The sequence below is a fragment of the Botryllus schlosseri genome, unplaced genomic scaffold (assembly GCF_051294905.1).
Source record: "Botryllus schlosseri isolate E-star unplaced genomic scaffold, Bs_hap1 Bs28a, whole genome shotgun sequence".
In the NCBI taxonomy this organism is placed as follows: Eukaryota; Metazoa; Chordata; class Ascidiacea; order Stolidobranchia; family Styelidae; genus Botryllus; species Botryllus schlosseri.
In genome coordinates this window covers 47,501-55,000 of record NW_027648637.1, presented here as the reverse complement: position 1 = coordinate 55,000, position 7,500 = coordinate 47,501, and the positions used below count along the sequence as shown (strand labels likewise).

At 57.1% G+C, this 7,500-nt stretch overlaps 3 non-coding genes across 3 annotated transcripts in view; all 3 read right to left on the bottom strand.

The window, feature by feature from the left end:
* The window catches only part of LOC145459915 (large subunit ribosomal RNA), a 3,726-nt gene extending 3,379 nt beyond the window's left edge, over positions 1-347 (bottom strand). Inside the window, exon 1 of the ribosomal RNA XR_013921599.1 lies at positions 1-347. This exon is cut by the window's left edge and continues 3,379 nt beyond it. This is a non-coding gene — a ribosomal RNA (large subunit ribosomal RNA).
* Positions 348-629: 282 nt separating this feature from the next.
* Positions 630-783, bottom strand: LOC145459971 (5.8S ribosomal RNA). Its single transcript, XR_013921650.1, has one exon. It is a non-coding gene; the product is annotated as a 5.8S ribosomal RNA (ribosomal RNA).
* A 324-nt stretch (positions 784-1,107) lies between these two features.
* Positions 1,108-2,931, bottom strand: LOC145459962 (small subunit ribosomal RNA). The gene has a single exon (XR_013921642.1). It is a non-coding gene; the product is annotated as a small subunit ribosomal RNA (ribosomal RNA).
* Between the last annotated feature and the right edge of the window lie 4,569 nt (positions 2,932-7,500).

Genomic DNA, 7,500 nt, shown 5'->3' with positions numbered 1-7,500 from the left:
ATCGGTCTCGCGACCGTATTCAGTCTTAGATGGAGTTTACCACCCGCTTCAGGCTGCATTCTCAAACAACCCGACTCCGGGAAGAGCCTTAGCGGCGGCGGCGCGCGCCCTCGCGGGCCTGACACCCTCGCGGGGGAGAGGCCTCGATCAGAAGGACTTCGGCGCCCGCCGGCCGTCGCAGGGGCTCTTCCTTACGTCACATTCCGGCGCGCTTCGAGAACGCGCGGGTTCGACGCTGGACAGATCCCGCTTCACTCGCCGTTACTCGGGGAATCCCCGTTGGTTTCTTTTCCACCGCTTAATAATATGCTTAAATTCAGCGGGTAGCCTCGCCTGAACTCAGGTCGAAGTCGTACCTCTGCCGGCGCCTCGTCGGCCGCCGGTCACCGCCGCGCGCCTCGCCGGGAGCCGCACCGCCCAAAGCCGCGCCGCGCTCCGACCGCCAGTACCGCGCCCGGAGGCGCGATCGCAACGGCGGCCGAGTCGCGGAGCGACCGGGTCCGGCCCCGACGCGGGCGCGCGCCGGTCCACCTCGGAGCGACGGGCCTCGCGGCCCGACGCCCAAACTCCCAGGCTTGTCTCGGCCGCGGGCGGCTCCTACCAAAGCCGCCTCGCGCATCGCGTCACGCCGACCCTGAGGCAGACGCGGCGCCGGGATTTGCCCGACGCCGCAATTTGCGTTCGGAATATCGACGTTCAATGTGTTCTGCAATTCACATTACTTCTCGCACTTAGCTGCGTCCTTCATCGACTCGCGAGCCTAGTGATCCACCGTCGAGAGTCGTACTCTCTTTGCTCTTAGGACAACTCCGCATCGCTTCGCTCACCACGGTTTTTCGCGGGGCCTAGCAGCCCCTTCGGCGCCGGCTCGCTCGAGGCCGACGCCGCCGAGGGAACCGACCTAGAGGCGTTCGGTCTCGGTCCCTCTCCGAAGGCGGGCCCCGACGACGGCCATCCCCGGCCCGCCGTCGAGCGCCCGCCCTTCTCTGTCACGACGGTCTCGTTCACGACGAGCGGCGCCCAAGCGCGGGGCGCCGCGACGCCGAGTCCTCGCGGACACGGCGCCAGATCAAAAAGCAACGGGGCCTCGCACCCCACGGACAACGATAATGATCCTTCCGCAGGTTCACCTACGGAAACCTTGTTACGACTTTTACTTCCTCTAAACGATCAAGTTCGGTCGTCTTCCCGGCGCACCGCCGCGCCCGTCGCCGGGCACGCGACGGGGCCGGTCCGAGGATCTCACTAAACCGTTCAATCGGTAGTAGCGACGGGCGGTGTGTACAAAGGGCAGGGACGTAATCAACGCGAGCTGATGACTCGCGCTTACTGGGAATTCCTCGTTCGAGGGCAACAATTGCAAGGCCCTATCCCAATCACGGACGGGGTTCAACGGGTTACCCGGACCTCTCGGCCCGGGCGCACTCGCTGATCCGTCCAGTGTAGCGCGCGTGCGGCCCCGAACATCTAAGGGCATCACAGACCTGTTATTGCTCGATCTCGTGTGGCTAAACGCCACTAGTCCCTCTAAGAAGTTGGACGCCGACCGCCGAGGGTCGCGTAACTATTTAGCATGCCAGAGTCTCGTTCGTTATCGGAATTAACCAGACAAATCGCTCCACCAACTAAGAACGGCCATGCACCACCACCCACAGAATCAAGAAAGAGCTGTCAATCTGTCAATCCTTCCCGTGTCCGGGCCGGGTGAGTTTCCCCGTGTTGAGTCAAATTAAGCCGCAGGCTCCACTCCTGGTGGTGCCCTTCCGTCAATTCCTTTAAGTTTCAGCTTTGCAACCATACTTCCCCCGGAACCCAAAGACTTTGGTTTCCCGGAGGCTGCCGGCGAGGTCGTCATGGTAACGCCCGCCGATCGCCAGTTGGCATCGTTTATAGTCAGAACTAGGACGGTATCTGATCGTCTTCGAACCTCTGACTTTCGCTCTTGATTAAAGAAAACGTTCTTGGCGAACGCTTTCGCAGCTGCTCGTCTTCCGCCGGTCCAAGAATTTCACCTCTGACGGCAGAGTACGGACGCCCCCGGCCGTCCCTCTTAATCATTACCTCGCTCCCGCGAACGCCAACGAAACGAGACCGAGGTCCTATTCCGTTATTCCATGCGACACTATGCAGGCGGGCGGCCTGCTTTGAACACTCTAATTTTTTCAAAGTAAACTCGTCGGCCCGACCCCCGGCACCCGGTCAAGAGCACCGCGGGCGGCGCCGACAGGCGGAACCCGCGACGCCGGTGCACGCCCTGCGACGGACCGGCGCCGCGCGCTCTACATCCAACTACGAGCTTTTCAACCGCAACAACTTTAGCATACACTTTCGGAGCTGGAATTACCGCGGCTGCTGGCACCAGACTTGCCCTCCGATGGATACTCGACAAGAGTTTTAGAATGTACTCATTCCGATTGCGGGGCCTCGTTAGAGTCCCGCATCGTTATTTTTCGTCACTACCTCCCCGTGTCGGGAATGGGTAATTTGCGCGCCTGCTGCCTTCCTTGGATGTGGTAGCCGTTTCTCAGGCTCCCTCTCCGGAATCGAACCCTGATTCCCCGTCACCCGTTATCACAAAGGTAAGCCCGTAGCCTACCTTCGAAAGTTGATAGGTCAGACACTTGAATGGTAGGTCGCCGCCGCGAAGGCGTGCGATCCGCGTGGTTATCCAGAGTCATCGAAAGAGACGGGCCCTCGCGGGCCCGGTCGGGTTCGAACCAATAAAAGCGCGCCTCCCGGAGTCGGCGCTCGGTCGCATGTATTAGCTCTGGAATTGCCACAGTTATCCACGTTAGCTCTCGCAAGGACCAAATAAACCAAGACTGATTTAATGAGCCGTTCGCAGTTTCACTTTACGTTCAGTTCGTACTTACACCTGCATGGCTTAATCTTTGAGACAAGCATATCACTACTGGCAGGATCAACCAGATATCTCTCGCGCACTGCGAGGCCCGCCCCTGGGCCGGGGGTCGGGCGTCGGGACCAAGGTGGTGCCGCCGTTCGTCGGCACCGGCGCCGCCGCTCTACGGCGCCCGTCGCTTTCGCTCTCTCGATCGTCGGACCGTTCTCGGGTCGCCCGCCGTCGTCTCGTGGGACGCGGACGCCCGCCGTTCACCGCTTAATAGAATCACTCGCGCTCGGAACCGAATCCGAGACGGACGCGAGGCCTGCCGCCGGGGCTCGGGCGCTGCTCTGCCGCGACGCGATGCACGGATAAGCGCCCGGAGCCGCCGCGGCGGACCGAGGACGTCGTGTTTGTATAGCGGGCCGTCCCGCTCTTTCGTTCGTTCCCGGAGGCAAGGGCCGCGAGGCCCAGCGGTTCACGAGGCATTTGTCGGACCAAGGTTTCTCGACGGCCGATTCACTCCTCGGCGACGCCGCGACGCTACGTAGGAAGGGTCTGGGCCGCGAGGCCCGAAAGACAACGCGCCGCGTCCGCGCTGCATTTATTGAGTCCGCTATCCGGTATGCCTCATGGCTGTATGACAGGTGTAGGGTCACTATCATCCATATCCCGCCGTCTACGGCATACCGGGCAAGCTCGCTCTATGCAGCGCTTGGCGACACGCAACGTTTGAACCCGCGACTCGAGGTGCTCCGACCCGTGATTAGTGCTTGCTTCGCACCCCCATATGCTTTCGCTCCAACCGGTGACGACGGATCAGTTCCGCCGCGCCGGGCGCATCCTCTCGCCGGCAGATTCAACGTTTCGCGCCCGGCCTCCCGTCAGGCGCCGGGCGCGCGCCCCTTCCTATATTAGTTTTTTTTCGGAAACCCTGGTGACTTTTTTCTACTTAGTCGTTTTTCAGGGTCGCACCCGGGCCGGGGGGCCGGAAAATTTTCGCCGGCCAGAAAAATTTTTTTTCCCGAAAAATAAAATTTTTTTTCCGAAAAAATAAAAAATAATTAAAAAAAAAACTTTTCGAAAAAGCCTCCCACGGGACCCCTCACACGAAGTTTGGGGCCGATCCGACCAAGTATAGGCGTTTCGCCGTGTTAAGGTATGGGCCCTGTGTTAAGGTATGGGCGAGGTCGAAAAACGACTAAGTCCGAAAATTTCCTCGGAAAAAGTTGAACTTTTTTGCCGGCCAAAAGTCACCCATGAGAGGCCCCACACGAAGTTTGGAGCCGATCCGAGCAAGTCTGGCGCGCCCGCCTATGTTAAGGTATGGGCCCCATGTTAATGTACGGGCGAGGTCGAAAAACGACTAAGTCCGAAAATTTCCTCGGAAAAAGTTGAACTTTTTTGCCGGCCAAAAGTCACCCATGAGAGGCCCCACACGAAGTTTGGAGCCGATCCGAGCAAGTCTGGCGCGCCCGCCTATGTTAAGGTATGGGCCCCATGTTAATGTACGGGCGAGGTCGAAAAACGACTAAGTCCGAAAATTTCCTCGGAAAAAGTTGAACTTTTTTGCCGGCCAAAAGTCACCCATGAGAGGCCCCACACGAAGTTTGGAGCCGATCCGAGCAAGTCTGGCGCGCCCGCCTATGTTAAGGTATGGGCCCCATGTTAATGTACGGGCGAGGTCGAAAAACGACTAAGTCCGAAAATTTCCTCGGAAAAAGTTGAACTTTTTTGCCGGCCAAAAGTCACCCATGAGAGGCCCCACACGAAGTTTGGAGCCGATCCGAGCAAGTCTGGCGCGCCCGCCTATGTTAAGGTATGGGCCCCATGTTAATGTACGGGCGAGGTCGAAAAACGACTAAGTCCGAAAATTTCCTCGGAAAAAGTCGATCTTTTCCGCCGGCCAAAAGTCATCCATAAGAGGCCCCACACGAAGTTTGGAGTCGATCGGACCGAGTCCGGCCGACCTACCGTAGGCCCCCATGTTAAAGTATGGGCGAGGTCGAAAAACGACTAAGTCCGAAATTTTCCTCGGAAAAAGTCGAACTTTTTTGCCGGCCAAAAGTCATCCGTAAGACCCCGCACACGAAGTTTGGAACCGATCCGACCAAGTATAGGCGGTCCGCCCATGTTACGGTATGGGCCCTATGTTAATGCATGGGCGAGGTCGAAAAACGACTAAGTCCGAAAATCGTGAAAAAGTTAAAGTCCGAAAAAAAATTTTTTCGCCTAAAAACCACACGGGCGCGTTCCCCGCACTGTTTGAAGACGCCCCGCGAAGGAATTATCCCGATCCGACAAACGGCTCGGCCTCCAGAGCCGGTCAAAGGTCCGATTTTGGCGCGCTTTAACCGGAGATATCTCGGCTCCGGGTGGTCCGAATTCGATAATTTTTTTTTCCCGGATTCGTCTCGCTGCGCCGCTTCCAACGAGGGGTCCCGCGTGGGTCTGGCCCGAACAGGAGCCGAGCTATTCGCGAAAAACTCGTATCTCGGCTCCTGTGCGTCCTAGAGCTACGGGGATAGTCGAAATGGACTCCTGACGCCAAAGCGAGGGTGAAAATTTTTCTTTCTCGTACGGCCTCCCAGCGCCCGGAAAACGGTGTATTCGCGATCTACGGGCTCCCACGAGTCCGCCGATGTGCGGGAAATCGGAATCGGAGAAAAAAAAATTTCGACAATACTCGGATTTTTTCTAAGTCCGAACCCCCGGAAAAACGACTAAGTCCGAAATTTTCCTCGGCAAAAGTTGATTTTTTTCGCCGGCCAAAAGTCATCCATAAGAGCCCGCACACGAAGTTTGGAACCGATCCGAGCGAGTCCGGCCGACCTACCGTAGGCCCCCATGTTAAGGTATGGGCGAGGTCGAAAAACGACCAAGTCCGAAATCTTCCTCGGAAAAAGTCGATCTTTTTTGCCGGCCAAAAGTCACCCATGAGAGGCCCCACACGAAGTTTGGAGCCGATCCGAGCAAGTCTGGCGCGCCCGCCTATGTTAAGGTATGGGCCCTGTGTTAGGGTATGGGCGAGGTCGAAAAACGACCAAGTCCGAAAATTTCCTCGGGAAAAGTTGATTTTTTTTGCCGGCCAAAAGCCCGCCTAGAGACCCCGCACACGAAGTTTGGAACCGATCCGAGCAAGTCTGGCGCGCCCGCCCATGTTAATGTATGGGCGAGGTCGAAAAACGACTAAGTCCGAAATCTTCCTCGGAAAAAGTTGATTTTTTTTGCCGGCCAAAAGTATCCCTAGAGACCCCGCACACGAAGTTTGGAACCGATCCGAGCAAGTATGGGCGGTCCGCCCATGTTACGGTATGGGCCCCCATGTTATAGCATAGGCCCTATGTTAAAGTATGGGGGAGGTCGAAAAACGACAAAGTCCGAAATCTTCCTCGGAAAAAGTTGATTTTTTTTGCCGGCCAAAAGCCCGCCTAGAGACCCCGCACACGAAGTTTGGAACCGATCCGAGCAAGTCTGGCGCGCCCGCCTATGTTAAGGTATGGGCCCCATGTTAATGTACGGGCGAGGTCGAAAAACGACTAAGTCCGAAATTTTCCTCGAAAAAAGTTGAACTTTTTTGCCGGCCAAAAGCCCGCCTAGAGACCCCGCACACGAAGTTTGGAACCGATCCGAGCAAGTATAGGCGGTCCGCCCATGTTACGGTATGGGCCCCCATGTTATAGCATAGGCCCTATGTTAAAGTATGGGGGAGGTCGAAAAACGACAAAGTCCGAAATCTTCCTCGGAAAAAGTTGATTTTTTTTGCCGGCCAAAAGCCCGCCTAGAGACCCCGCACACGAAGTTTGGAACCGATCCGAGCAAGTCTGGCGCGCCCGCCTATGTTAAGGTATGGGCCCCATGTTAATGTACGGGCGAGGTCGAAAAACGACTAAGTCCGAAATTTTCCTCGAAAAAAGTTGAACTTTTTTGCCGGCCAAAAGCCCGCCTAGAGACCCCGCACACGAAGTTTGGAACCGATCCGAGCAAGTATAGGCGGTCCGCCCATGTTACGGTATGGGCCCCCATGTTATAGCATAGGCCCTATGTTAAAGTATGGGGGAGGTCGAAAAACGACAAAGTCCGAAATCTTCCTCGGAAAAAGTTGATTTTTTTTGCCGGCCAAAAGTATCCCTAGAGACCCCGCACACGAAGTTTGGAACCGATCCGAGCAAGTATGGGCGGTCCGCCCATGTTACGGTATGGGCCCCCATGTTATAGCATAGGCCCTATGTTAAAGTATGGGCGAGGTCGAAAAACGACTAAGTCCGTTGATTGCTTCGGGCACGCCCGAGATTTTGACCGGGGCGCGAGCCCAGGCCGGCCGCGGCCAGAGTCGGGCGCCCGACCGAGGTCGAAATCGGCGTCGGTTTTCGGGTCATAACTCCGCTCCCCGCGGTCCGATCGAGACGAACGAACCACCGTTGAGATCGTCTCGACGCGCTCTACGCGCTCGTAAGGGTTTCGGAACCGAAAAATTCACTTTCATAGTTTCGACTTTTCCGAAATCGAGACAAAAAGGTCGACCCGATGTCAAAGACACAAGGTCGACCGTTTTACCTCGATTTCGTGACCAAAACGAAAAAAAAAATGGAGGAACACCGGGGGCGCCGCCCGCCGACGCCGCAGAGGCGTCAGAGGCTCGCGCCCGCGGTGCCCTC